This window comes from Petromyzon marinus, unplaced genomic scaffold (assembly GCF_048934315.1).
Source record: "Petromyzon marinus isolate PM22_M1 ecotype Great Lakes invasive population unplaced genomic scaffold, UKy_Petmar_22M1.pri1.0 PM_G_Scaffold_25, whole genome shotgun sequence".
NCBI classification, from domain to species: Eukaryota; Metazoa; Chordata; class Hyperoartia; order Petromyzontiformes; family Petromyzontidae; genus Petromyzon; species Petromyzon marinus.
This window is the reverse complement of record NW_027422817.1, coordinates 1,895,539-1,909,866: the sequence shown is the minus strand read 5'-3', so window position 1 is coordinate 1,909,866 and position 14,328 is coordinate 1,895,539. Positions and strand designations below refer to the sequence as shown.

The 14,328-nt window shown below is 50.9% G+C and overlaps 1 long non-coding RNA gene across 2 annotated transcripts; it reads right to left on the bottom strand.

Moving 5' to 3' along the window:
- Positions 1–8,820: 8,820 nt before the first annotated feature.
- On the bottom strand, positions 8,821–11,052 carry LOC142913389 (uncharacterized). 2 transcript variants are annotated; one of them, XR_012934647.1, is made up of 3 exons: positions 10,686–11,052; positions 9,309–9,453; positions 8,821–9,041 (listed from the first exon to the last, which is right to left on the bottom strand). It is a non-coding gene; the product is annotated as an uncharacterized LOC142913389 (long non-coding RNA). The 2 variants fall into 2 exon arrangements; XR_012934648.1 differs by lacking the exon at positions 10,686–11,052 and adding an exon at positions 10,138–10,187.
- Positions 11,053–14,328: the final 3,276 nt, after the last annotated feature.

Genomic DNA, 14,328 nt, shown 5'->3' with positions numbered 1-14,328 from the left:
TGTATGTAAGTGTCTGTATGTAAGTGTCTGTATTTAAGTGTCTCAGTGTCTGTAAGTAAGTGTCTAAGTAAGTGTCTGTATGTAAGTTTCTGTATGTAAGTGTCTGTATATAAGTGTCTGTATGTAAGTGTCTGTATGTAAGTGTCTAAGTGTGTGTATGTAAGGGTCTGTATGTAAGTGTCTGTATGTAAGCGTCTGTATGTAAGTGTCTATGTAAGTGTCTCAGTGTCTTTATGTAAGTGTCTGTATGTAAGTGTCTCAGTGTCTGTATGTAAGTGTCTCAGTGTCTGTATGTAAGTGTCTGTATGTAAGTGTCTCCGTGTCTGTATGTAAGTTTCTGTATGTAAGTGTCTGTATGTAAGTGTCTCAGTGTCTGTATGGAAGTGTCTGTATGTAAGTGTCTCAGTGTCTGTATGTAAGTGTCTGTTTGTAAGTGTCTGTATGTAAGTGTCTGTATGTAAGTGTATGTATGTAAGTGTCTCAGTGTCTGTATGTAAGTGTATGTAAGCGTCTGTATGTAAGTGTCTATGTAAGTGTCTCAGTGTCTGTATGTAAGTGTCTGTATGTAAGTGTCTGTATGTAAGTGTCTTAGTGTCTGTATGTAAGTGTCTGTATGTAATTGTCTGTATGTAAGTGTCTTTATGTAAGAGTCTTATGTAAGTGTCTGTATGTAAGTGTCTAAGTGTCTGTATGTAAGTGTCTTTATGTAAGAGTCTGTATGTCAGTGTCTGTATGTAAGTGTCTGTATGTAAGTGTCTGTATGTAAGTGTTTGTATGTAAGTGTCTGTATGTAAGTGTCTCAGTGTCTGTTTGTGTCAGTATGTAAGTGTCTGTATGTAAGTGTCTATGTAAGTATCTGTATGTAAGTGCCTGTATGTAAGTGTGTGTATGTAAGTGTTTGTATGTAAGTGTCTGTATGTAAGTGTCTCAGTGTCTGTTTGTGTCAGTTTGTAAGTGTCTGTATGTAAGTGTCTGTATGTAAGTGTCTCAGTGTCTGTATGTAAATGTCTGTATGTAAGTGTCTCAGTGTCTGTATGTAAGTGTCTGTATGTAAGCTTCTGTATGTAAGTGTTTGTATTTACGTGTCTCAGTGTCTGTAAGTAAATGTCTAAGTAAGTGTCTGTATGTAAGTGTCTGTATGTAAGTGTCTGTATGTTAAGTGTTTGTATGTAAATGTCTGTATGTGAATATCTCAGTGTCTGTATGTAAGTGTCTGTATGTAAGTGTCTGTATGTAAGTGTCTCAGTGTCTGTATGTAAGTGTCTGTATGTAAGTGTCTTAGTGTCTGTATGTAAGTGTCTGTATGTAATTGTCTGTATGTAAGTGTCTTTATGTAAGAGTCTTATGTAAGTGTCTGTATGTAAGTGTCTAAGTGTCTGTATGTAAGTGTCTTTATGTAAGAGTCTGTATGTCAGTGTCTGTATGTAAGTGTCTGTATGTAAGTGTCTGTATGTAAGTGTTTGTATGTAAGTGTCTGTATGTAAGTGTCTCAGTGTCTGTTTGTGTCAGTATGTAAGTGTCTGTATGTAAGTGTCTATGTAAGTATCTGTATGTAAGTGCCTGTATGTAAGTGTGTGTATGTTAGTGTTTGTATGTAAGTGTCTGTATGTAAGTGTCTCAGTGTCTGTTTGTGTCAGTTTGTAAGTGTCTGTATGTAAGTGTCTGTATGTAAGTGTCTCAGTGTCTGTATGTAAATGTCTGTATGTAAGTGTCTCAGTGTCTGTATGTAAGTGTCTGTATGTAAGCTTCTGTATGTAAGTGTTTGTATTTACGTGTCTCAGTGTCTGTAAGTAAATGTCTAAGTAAGTGTCTGTATGTAAGTGTCTGTATGTAAGTGTCTGTATGTTAAGTGTTTGTATGTAAATGTCTGTATGTGAATATCTCAGTGTCTGTATGTAAGTGTCTGTATGTAAGTGTCTGTATGTAAGTGTCTCAGTGTCTGTATGTAAGTGTCTGTATGTAAGTGTCTGTAGGAGCCATCCCTTGACCGCACCCGGGCATCGATCAGCCTCCCATTATATCTGTACCATATGGAGATTCCCCCAGTACAGCTATTGAAGGCTACACGAACTACGTGGTCAAAATAGATGTTATATAATGTGGGAGCCAGAGGACATCCCTGTCGCACCCCAAGGTGTACAGGGAATGGCTCTGACTCCCGGCCACGTAGTTTTACCCGGGCCCGCTCACCATCATGAAGGTCCTTAATGATCGTGGTCAGGTACTCCAAAAGCACGAAGAACAACCCAGAGCCCAGGCCTACTGATGGTATCATAGGCCTTGACCAGGTCAATAAAGCAGAGATGTAGGTCTTGTTGGAATTCCCTACACCTCTGCTGTAGCAGACGGACAGAAAATATGGTATCTGTGCAGGACCGCCCTTTCCTGAAACCGCATTGGGGCTCCACAAGCCTCTCCTCAGCATGCCTGGCAAGGCGATGCTGAATAATCCTTGCCAGGACCTTTCCCGGCACACTGAGGAGTGAGATGCCCCTGTAGTTGTTACAGTCTGTGCGGTCCCCCTTCTTAAAGAGGGGGACGACCAGGGCATCCTTCCAATCCTGTGGAACCCGTCCAGCGGCCCAGACCGTTGTTATGATGTCATATAGGGCAGTCTGTGCACAAACGCCACCCTCCCTCAGCATTTCGCTTGGGAGATCATCTCTGCCCGCTGCCTTTCCTGGTCTCAGACTTCGGATCGCCTTCAGTACTTCCTCAACAGATGGCACCTCAGCCAGCCACTCACGGGGGGTGACTTCTTCCAATATTTGAGGCACCACAGCCTCAGCAGGGTCATCCTCACTTTGTGCCACGATTTTTTCCTGGCTGAGGGATTTTCCCTCCCCCAGGACCTCACAGAAATGCTCAGCAAATCTGCAAACCTGTTCCTGGGGGTCGGAGATTGGATCACCGTTTTTTCCCCTAATGATGGTAATAGGTGTGGCGCTGCAGGTTACTTTTTTTATGGAGTTAAATAGAGATTTGTGATCATGGGCCACTGAGGCAGACTCCATCTCCTCAGCAACCCGCGACCACCACCCATCCTTGCAGCGCCTCACGGCTCTCCGAACCTCCGAGCGAAGGCTGCGGTAAGCCTCCTCATTCTCTGACGTGGGATTCTGTAGCCGATGACAGTGGGCCTGTCACTTTTTCTCAACCATCCTGAACACCTCCTCTGTCAGCCAGGGTCTCTGTGGAGGTCTGGACCGCGTACCCAAAGCAGCCATTGCAGCTGCATGAGTCACAGTCCTAAACCTCGCCCATTTACCCTCGACATCAGGAGCAGTCGGGGACGATGCCAATCCCAGCCGCAAGCGATGATGAAATTCTCGCTTGCAACTTTCATCAGATAACTGAGACCAGGCCACTTTAGGTCGGAATGGGGTCCTGGGTGTACACCCACCACCGGAGTGGAAGAATGGCAGGCGCATCTTACAGATGACTAGTCGATGGTCAGAGGGCAGATGAGCTCCACGGTAGGTCCTGGTGTCAAGGACATAGGCTCGCATCCGCTGGTCCGTCACTATGTAGTCCAGCAGATGTTCTTGCTTGGACCCGGCATGCATCCATGATGTTGTGTGGATGCGCCGATGCCGGAACAGCGTGTTGGTAATTACAAGCCCATGGGCTGCACAAAAATCTAGCAGCCTCCTACCGTTGTTATTGAGCTGATCTGGCCCATGCCCTCCAATCACTCCAGACCAGGTTCCAGTATCATGACACACACACACAGACACACACACACAGACACACACACAGACATACACACACACAGACACACACAGACACACACAGACACACAGACACACACAGACACACACAGACACACACACAGACACACACACAGACACACACACACACAGACACACACACAGACAACAACAACAACCGCCATTCGCCACTAAGTGGCGGTGACGTCACCACGACGCTTGTGCCAGGCTATGTGCACCCTGAGGCCACGTGAAGTGTCGAACGCCCGCTGGCAGGAGGTCACGGGGCAGACCCAGGTGCCACGGGTCGACTGACTGAGATGACTGGCTGATGCACCACCTGTGCCCCCTACTGTGCCAACCTGCTGTGCTTTAGCCACCCGGCGCTCCGCTCGTTGTTCTGAGCGTCGCTCCTCCGCCCTCCGTTGTTGTTGGAGGGCGACTACCTCCAACTGCCCAGTAGCGTCCTTCACGAGCCTCCTCCACAGATACCAACCTTGACACCGCTGGTACCAGTCATCGACAAGTCCACTCAGCTCCACGTCCTTCTGTACCACATCACTCCATCTCTTCTCTAGCCGGTGCCGCGCCCGTTTAGTCCCCTCGATCCGGCCGAACAAAAGCTGTTTCGGCATGCGGTGGCTGGGCATGCGGGCTACATGACCCAGCCATCGCAGCCTTGCCCGCCGGAGGAGCTCACCGATGGGACCTTGCCCAGATCTTTCAAGGATTTGTGAGCTCCTCACACAATCTAGTCTGGTTAAACCCAGGATGGATCGTAGGCAGGCCAGCCTAACTGTTTCTAACCGGTGAAGATGTTCCATTAGGGGGGTCCACGTTTCGCAAGCGTAGAGAAGGGAGGGAATGACCGTGGCCGAGAAGACCTGAAGCTTAGTACGGAGCGATAGACCAGGTAGCTTCCACACAGCGTCACGCAACCGATGAAAAGATATTGCTGCTCGACTGATTCGGAGTGAGACCTCTGCTGTTAAACTGGAGCCGGTCATAAGCACACTGCCCAGGTATGGGAAACTCATACTCTTTGGTTCTATTCGGTGAAGTCACGTAGGTAAAAAATAAATATGGGAATCTCTCCACTCTCTCCACAACTGCCCCATCACCGATTGGGAGTTGTGGGGGTGGAGTGTCCGATGGTACAAAATACCCAGGCAGGTGCTTAGTTTTGGTGGGGGTGATGGTAAGGCCCCATCTCTTAGTGGCACGCTCCAGTCTCAGCAGCCAGCATCTCCAATTCCTCCTCTGAATGAGCAGCAATTACCAAATCATCGGCATACATAACGTGGTTGAGCAATAGGGAGCCATCCCGTGACTGCACCTGGGCATCGATCAGCCTCCCTTATATCTGTACCAAATGGAGATTCCCCCGGTACAGCTATTGAAGGCTTCACGAACTACGTGGTCAAAATAGATGTTAAATAATGTGGGAGCCAGAGGACATCACTGTCGCACCCCGGCCACGAAGTTCTACCCTGGCCCGCTCACCATCATGAAGTTCCTTAATGATCATAAGCAGAGCGTTAGGGACTCCGAAAGCACTAAGAACAACCCAGAGCCCAGGCCTACTGATGGTATCATAGGCCTTGAGCAGGTCAAAAAAGCGGAGATGTGGAATTTCCTACACTTCTGCTGTAGCAGACCGATAGAAAATATGGCATCTTTGCAGGACCGCCCTTTCCTGAAACCGCAATGGGGCTCTGCAAGCCTCGCCTCAGCGTGCCTGACAAGGCGATGTTGAATAATCCTTGCCAGGACCTTTCCCGGCACACTGAGGCATGAGATGCCCCTGTAGTTGTTACAGTCCGTGCGTTCCCCCTTCTTAAAGAGGGGGACCACCAGGGCATCCTTCCAATCCTGCGGAACCCGTCCAGTGGTCCAGACTGCTGTTATGATGTCATATAGGGCAGTCTGTGCTCAAACGCCACCCTCCCTCAGCATTTTGCTTGGGAGATCATCTCTACCCAGTGCCTTTCCTGGTCTCAGACTCCGGATCGCCTTCAGTACTTCTTCAACAGATGGCACCTCAGCCAGCCACTCACAGGGGGTGACTTCCTCTTCTATGAGGCACCGCAGCCTCAGCAGGGTCATCCTCACTTTGTGCCACGATGTTTTCCAGGTTGGGGGATTTCCCCTCCCCCAGGACCTCCCAAAAATGCTCAGCAAATCTGCAAACCTGTTCCTGGGGGTCGGAGATTGGATCACCGTTCTTTCTCCTAATGATGGTAATAGGTGTGGCGCTGCAGGTTACTTTTTTGATGGAGTTAAATAGGAATTTGTGATCACAGGCCATTGGGGCAGACTCCATCTCCTCAGCAACCTGCAACCACCAACCATCCTTAAGGCGCCTCACGGCTCTACGAACCTCCGAGCGAAGGCTTCGGTAAGCCTCCTCATTCTCTGACATGGGATGTTGTAGATGATGAGAGTGGGCCTGTCACTTTTTCTCAGCCAGCCTGAACACCTCCTTTGTCAGCCAGGGTCTCTGAGGAGGTCTGGACCGTGTACCCAAAGAAGCCATTGCAGCTGCATAAGCCACAGTCCTAAACCTCGCCCATTTCCCCTCGACATGAGGAGGTTTGGGATGATGCCAACCCCAGCTGCAAGCGATGATTAAATTCTCGCTTGAAATTTTAATCAGCTAGCTGAGACAATGCCACTATGGGTTTGAATGGGGTCCTGGGTGTACACCCACCACCGGAGTGGAAGAATGGCAGGCACATCTTAAAGATGCCAAGTCGATGGTCAGTGGGCAGATCAGCTCCTGGTGTCAAGGACATGGGCCCGCATCCACTGTTCCATCACAATGTAGTCCAGCAGATGGTCTTGCTTGTGTAGTGACTGTGATTGTCACTGTGTGGTGCCGGGCTTACGAAACCGCAGCGGATAATGTCTTGGCATTATGTGTAGTCCGCTTACTGGGCGAAGTACCAGCCCTCACGGGGCTTGGGTGAGCGCTGTGCAGCGTGGAGGCACCATGTGCGGTGTGCGGTGCGGGCTCCCGGTGAGGGAGCGAGAGGGAGTGTCAGCCAGCCAGGGTTACGTTGGGGCATGATACGCTGGTTGGCCTGCCGACACGTAACCGGATGATATTGGAGGGGGGCCTCCGGTGGACGGGGGCCGCTGGGCGGTCACGTGGTATAGCAGAGCTCTTGGGGAGCCTTCGGGAAAGAGCCGGAGAGATCTGGAAGGTGGGCGGGGCGAGGGGCGGAGCCAACCCCAGCCCAGGCCGATATAACGGGGGCCCCGGGAGGGGCTCGGGGTTCTTCGTGTTACTGGTGATGAAGATCCACGTCGGGTTGAAGAAGCCTCTAGCCACGTGGTCCGGGACCCAGCTTGTGGTCTGGGCCGGGATAGCGAACCGTGTCTAGTTCTGCCGTAGCGTGGCTAGATGAGCATTCAACACCCAAGTGTAGGTTGTGTTATGTTACGTTGAGTTTCTGAATAAAGTGTTGCTCCCAAGACAACGTCTGCGACTCAGTTGAACTCGTTACACTTGGACCTGGCATGCATCCATGATGTTGTGTGGATGTGCCGATGCCGGAACAGCGTGTTGGTAATTACAAGCCCATGGGCTGCACAAAAATCTATCAGCCTCTTACCGTTGTTATTGAGCTGATCTGGCCCATGCCCTCCAATCACTCCAGACCAGGTGCTAGCATCATGACCAACTCGGGCATTGAAGTCACCCAACAAGATGACTCTATCCCGAAGGGCCACTTTAGCCAGTATCTTTGACAGGAGGTCATAGAAGCCATCTGACTCATCGGCCTTGCCTGCATCCTTCCAGATGTTCGTCTTCAGTGGGGGCATACATAACCACGACCACCACTCCTTGCCTCTGGTTGATGGGAAGGCGAGCCCAAAGTAGCCTGGGGATTACAGCATCCCACACCTGACCGCCACACTCCCACGCCCCCTTCATTCTTTTGTTCAGAAGAAGAGCCACTCCCTGTTGTTTGGCAGTCTCCTGCCCCGAGTAAAGGACTGTCCACCCCTCATGGTGGCAGGAGCCAGAGCCGGTCCCCTGGACCTCCTGAATACCATAGAGATGCAGGCGGTACCGGTCCAGCTCCCAACAAAAGAATGGAAGCCTCTCCTCCGCAATGAGCGTTCGAACATTCCACGTGGCCATCCGTAGAGGCTTTTTGTTGTTTCTGAAGAAGCCCCGAGGATAAAGATTCAATCTCCTCGCTCCGCCAAATGGGGTTTGGCCAGGAGACGTCATAGACGCCCGTACCCCTGGTGCCTCCGGCACAAACTTAATAAATGCATTACCTCGTATTTTAGTGGTAGTTAATTGAAAGTGGAGGGGTTACCAGTCCCTCGCACCGGTCCAAAGCCCCCTTTTGGCCATTGTGGTGGTAACAAATGCCATGAAGGGAAAGGCCAATCTAAATTGGCCCTCCCCCCACGGCACTGCCCACCACAATTTTGCCGTCCGGCACCTCGAGGAGGTAGGGGGTTGTTTTTGCCGGACAATACACACACACGGACATACATACACATACACATACATCCACACACGTGTACATACATACACATACATAAACAAAGACCCTCCATATAGCCTCAACAGACTGTAGGGGCAAGTGCTGTTAGCGAGCACCTATGAAGAGACCGGAACGGTACACGAGGGGGTTGGTGGCAAGCACAATGCCCGACCACCTTTGTCTGCTCAGTGGCGATGTTTACACACCACACCAGGTACTCAATTGAGGCTGAGTACACCTAGGGGAGGCCCAGGACCATTTCAGATAATCTTCACCGGTGTTGGCCACGAGCGGGAATTGAACCCGGGTCGCCGGGTTCGTAGCGCTAACCACTACTTTACCACTACCCATCTTGGTGTGGGGGTCACCTGAGTCTCGATGTTGTGCCCTTTGAGTGCCGAGCGGATGAAGTGCAGCACGCAGTCCACCAGCCCCTCGCACTGCCGCATGCTCAGCCGCCTGTCCGGGTCTGCCAAGCTCAACTCCCTGCAACGTCACCGCCGTGACGTGAACCCTGACGTCCCCGTCACGTCAACCACGACATTCCCGTCGCGTCCACCGCAACGTCCCCGTCACGTCTGTCTCGGCGCGCCTTACCGCAGGCACGCCAAGGCGTTGCAGAACGCCGCGGAAGGCGAGGCGGGCGAGCTGAGTGAGGAGGGTGAGACGGGCGAGCTGGGTGAGGACGGTGAGGAGGGTTTGTCTCCAACGTTGCTCCTCCAGCCGCTCTCTGGCACCAGCACGAGCTCCACCAGCGCCGGGAGGCAGAGCTCCACCAGCGCAGCCCTCAGAGGCTCGTGGCACGACAGGTTCCACAGCGTGCCTGGGGTAGGGGTGGCGAGGGTGGGTGGGTGGTGAGTGTGAGTGGTGAGTGTGGGTGGTGAGCATGGCGAGAGTGGTGAGCCTGGTGAGAGTGGTGAGCCTGGTGAGAGTAGTGAGCGTGGTGAGAGTGGTGAGCGTGACGAGCGTGGCGAGCATGGGTGGTGAGTGTGGGTGGTGAGCGTGGGTGGTGAGTGTGGGTGGCGAGAGTGGGTGGTGAGTGGTGAGTGTGGGTGGCGAGAGTGGGTGGTGAGTGTGGGTGGGTTGCTACCGGTGATCTTCTCCAGGGTGTGAGGGTTGTGAGTGCGTCCCAGCAGGCTGGCGAAGGCCGCGATGCCTCCATTGTTGCAGAGGGCCAATGCGCCAACATGGTTGGAGCTGAGGACTTGCAACACCTCACATGCATATGCACGCACCTGTGGGGGCACGGGGAGATGAGGAGATGCACAAACAACAACCGCCATACGCCACCAAGTGGCGGTGATGTCACCACGACGCTTGTGCCAGGCTATGTGCACCTTGAGGCCACGTGAAGTGTCGAACGCCCGCTGGCAGAAGGTCAAGGGACAGACCCAGGTGCCACGGGTCGACTGACTGAGATGACTGGCTGATGCACCGCCTGTGCCCCCTCCTGTGCCAACCTGCTGTGCTTTAGCCACCCGGCGCTCCGCTCGTTGTTCTGAGCGTCGCTCCTCCGCCCTCCGTTGTTGTTGGAGGGCGACTGCCTCCAACTGCCCAGTAGCGTCCTTCACGAGCCTCCTCCACAGAGGCCGATTTTTACACCGCTGGTACCAGTCATCGGGAAGTCGACTCAGCTCCACATCCTCTTGTACCACGTCACTCCATCTCTTCTCTAGCCCGTGCCGCGCACAGACAAAGATACCCCGTATAGCCTTAACAGACTGTAGGGGCAAGTGCTGTTAGCGAGCGCCTTTAAAGGCCGGCACAGCACACGAGGGGGTGGGTGGCCAGCACCATGCCCGGCCGCCTTTGTCTCCCTAGCGGCGATGTTTACACATCCCTCCAGGTACTCATTTGAGGCTGAGTCGACCTACACACACACAGACACATATCCTTGTGCGCCCCACCCGTGGTCTCACCTGGTCGTCGTCCTCACGGTCAGTGAGCAGCGTGAGGAGTGAGCGCGGCGGTGAGTGTACTAGTGGTGAGTGGTGAGTAGTGGTGAGTGTTGAGTGTACTAGTGGTGAGTGTACTAGTGGTGGGTAGTGGTGAGTGGAGAGTAGTGGTGAGTGTACTAGTGGTGAGTGTACTAGTGGTGAGTGGTGAGTAGTGGTGAGTGTACTAGTGGTGAGTAGTGGTGAGTGTACTAGTGGTGAGTGTACTAGTGGTGAGTAGTGGTGAGTGTACTAGTGGTGAGTGGTGAGTGTACTAGTGGTGAGTGTACTAGTGGTGAGTGTACTAGTGGTGAGTAGTGGTGAGTGGTGAGTAGTGGTGAGTGGTGAGTGTACTAGTGGTGAGTGGTGAGTGTACTAGTGGTGAGTGTACTAGTGGTGAGTAGTGGTGAGTGGTGAGTGTACTAGTGGTGAGTAGTGGTGAGTGTACTAGTGGTGAGTGGTGAGTAGTGGTGAGTGTACTAGTGGTGAGTGTACTAGTGGTGAGTAGTGGTGAGTGTTGAGTGTAAACTCACCAGGCGATGCTGAACCCCCCAAACCCGGATCCAACTCCACACGACGAACCGGTTCCAAACACAAGTCGACAAGGTATTGATTCAGACTCTAAGTCGATTCCTCATGCAATTCAATGAGCAATCGAATTCTAATACAACTCTTCAATCCGATTCCCCGTGCAAGTCAATAGGAGTCGATTCTTAATGCGTTTAAAAAGGAGTCGACTCCTCACGAAACAATGTTGAGAATCAATTTATACGGTGGCGTCACGGAGGTAAAATAAAACAAAATAAAAGAAAACAATTAAATCACGACGTTTTGGAGGCAACACAAGTCTCCTTCTTCAGGTGGAACAGACACAGCGGTGTACTAGTGGTGAGTGGTGAGTAGTGGTGAGTGGTGAGTGTACTAGTGGTGAGTGTACTAGTGGTGAGTGTTGAGTGTACTAGTGGTGAGTAGTGGTGAGTGGTGAGTAGTGGTGAGTGGTGAGTGTACTAGTGGTGAGTGTACTAGTGGTGAGTAGTGGTGAGTGGTGAGTAGTGGTGAGTGGTGAGTGTACTAGTGGTGAGTAGTGGTGAGTGGTGAGTAGTGGTGAGTGGTGAGTGTACTAGTGGTGAGTGGTGAGTGTACTAGTGGTGAGTGTACTAGTGGTGAGTGTACTAGTGGTGAGTGTACTAGTGGTGAGTAGTGGTGAGTGTACTAGTGGTGAGTGTACTAGTGGTGAGTAGTGGTGAGTGGTGAGTAGTGGTGAGTGGTGAGTGTACTAATGGTGAGTGTACTAGTGGTGAGTAGTGGTGAGTGGTGAGTAGTGGTGAGTGTACTAGTGGTGAGTGTACTAGTGGTGATTGGTGAGTGTACTAGTGGTGAGTAGTGGTGAGTGGTGAGTAGTGGTGAGTGGTGAGTGTACTAGTGGTGAGTGTACTAGTGGTGAGTAGTGGTGAGTGGTGAGTAGTGGTGAGTGGTGAGTGTACTAGTGGTGAGTAGTGGTGAGTGGTGAGTAGTGGTGAGTGGTGAGTGTACTAGTGGTGAGTGGTGAGTGTACTAATGGTGAGTGTACTAGTGGTGAGTAGTGGTGAGTGGTGGGTGTACTAGTGGTGAGTGTACTAGTGGTGAGTGTACTAGTGGTGAGTAGTGGTGAGTGTACTAGTGGTGAGTGTACTAGTGGTGAGTAGTGGTGAGTGGTGAGTAGTGGTGAGTGGTGAGTGTACTAATGGTGAGTGTACTAGTGGTGAGTAGTGGTGAGTGGTGAGTAGTGGTGCGTGGTGAGTGTACTAGTGGTGAGTGTACTAGTGGTGAGTAGTGGTGAGTGGTGAGCAGTGGTGAGTGGTGAGTGTACTAGTGGTGAGTGGTGAGTGTACTAGTGGTGAGTGTACTAGTAGTGAGTAGTGGTGAGTGGTGAGTGTACTAGTGGTGAGTGTACTAGTGGTGAGTAGTGGTGAGTGGTGAGTAGTGGTGAGTGGTGAGTGTACTAGTGGTGAGTAGTGGTGAGTGGTGAGTAGTGCTGAGTGGTGAGTGTACTAGTGGTGAGTGGTGAGTGTACTAATGGTGAGTGTACTAGTGGTGAGTAGTGGTGAGTGGTGGGTGTACTAGTGGTGAGTGTACTAGTGGTGAGTGTACTAGTGGTGAGTAGTGGTGAGTGTACTAGTGGTGAGTGTACTAGTGGTGAGTAGTGGTGAGTGGTGAGTAGTGGTGAGTGGTGAGTGTACTAATGGTGAGTGTACTAGTGGTGAGTAGTGGTGAGTGGTGAGTAGTGGTGCGTGGTGAGTGTACTAGTGGTGAGTGTACTAGTGGTGAGTAGTGGTGAGTGGTGAGCAGTGGTGAGTGGTGAGTGTACTAGTGGTGAGTGGTGAGTGTACTAGTGGTGAGTGTACTAGTAGTGAGTAGTGGTGAGTGGTGAGTGTACTAGTGGTGAGTGTACTAGTGGTGAGTGTACTAGTGATGAGTGGTGAGTGTACTAGTGGTGAGTGGTGGGTGTACTAGTGGTGAGTGTACTAGTGGTGAGTGTTGAGTAGTGGTGAGTAGTGGTGAGTGTACTACTGGTGAGTGTACTAGTGGTGAGTGGTGAGTGTACTAGTGGTGAGTGGTGAGTAGTGGTGAGTGGTGAGTAGTGGTGAGTGTACTAGTGGTGAGTAGTGGTGAGTGTACTAGTGGTGAGTGGTGAGTAGTGGTGAGTGGTGAGTAGTGGTGAGTGTACTAGTGGTGAGTGTACTAGTGGTGAGTGTACTAGTGGTGAGTAGTGGTGAGTGTACTAGTGGGGGAGTGGTGAGTGTGCTAGTGGTGAGTGTACTAGTGGTGAGTGGTGAGTGTACTAGTGGTGAGTGTACTAGTGGTGAGTGTATTAGTGGTGAGTGTACTAGTGGTGAGTGGTGAGTAGTGGTGCGTAGTGGTGAGTGTACTAGTGGTGAGTGTACTAGTGGTGAGTAGTGGTGAGTAGTGGTGAGTGTACTAGTGGTGAGTGTTGAGTAGTGGTTAGTGTACTAGTGGTGAATGTACTAGTGGTGAGTGGTGAGTGTACTAGTGGTGAGTGTACTAGTGGTGAGTAGTGGTGAGTGTACTAGTGGTGAGTGGTGAGTGTACTAGTGGTGAGTGTACTAGTGGTGAGTAGTGGTGAGTAGTGGTGAGTGTACTAGTGGTGAGTGTACTAGTGGTGAGTGTACTAGTGGTGAGTGGTGGGTGTACTAGTGGTGAGTGTACTAGTGGTGAGTGGTGAGTGTACTAGTGGTGAGTGTACTAGTGGTGAGTGGTGAGTAGTGGTGAGTGGTGAGTGTACTAGTGGTGAGTAGTGGTGAGTGTACTAGTGAGTAGTGGTGAGTGTACTAGTGGTGAGTGTACTAGTGGTGAGTGTACTAGTGGTGAGTGTACTAGTGGTGAGTGGTGGGTGTACTAGTGGTGAGTGTACTAGTGGTGAGTGGTGAGTAGTGGTGAGTGTACTAGTGGTGAGTGGTGAGTAGTGGTAAGTGGTGAGTGTACTAGTGGTGAGTGTACTAGTGGTAAGTGGTGAGTAGTGGTAAGTGGTGAGTGTACTAGTGGTGAGTGTACTAGTGGTGAGTAGTGGTGAGTGTACTAGTGGTGAGTAGTGGTGAGTGTACTAGTGGTGCGTAGTGGTGAGTGTACTAGTGGTGAGTGTACTAGTGGCGAGTGTACTAGTGGTGAGTAGTGGTGAGTGTACTAGTGGTGAGTGTACTAGTGGTGAGTAGTGGTGAGTGTTGAGTGTAAACTCACCAGGCGATGCTGAACCCCCCAGACCCGGATCCAACTCCACACCACGAACCGGTTCCAAACACAAGTCGACAAGGAATTGATTCAGACGCTAAGTCGATTCCTCATGCAATTCAATGAGCAATCGATTTCTAATACAATCTACAATCCGATTCCCTGTGCAAGTCAATGGGAGTCGATTCTTAATGCGATTAAAAAGGAGTCGACTCCTCACGAAACAATGAGAATCAATTTGTACGGTGGAGTCACGGAGGTAAAATAAAATAAAACAAAAGAAAACAATTAAATCACAACGTTTCGGAGGCAACACAAGTCTCCTTCTTCAGGTGGAACAGACACACCGGAACATCAGTGTCAAGTGGACAGCTCAGTGACACAGAATTAGTAAAGTTGGACTACATGTTTATTTCTCGAAAGCATTTTGGCTGTAGACCAGTGTAACAA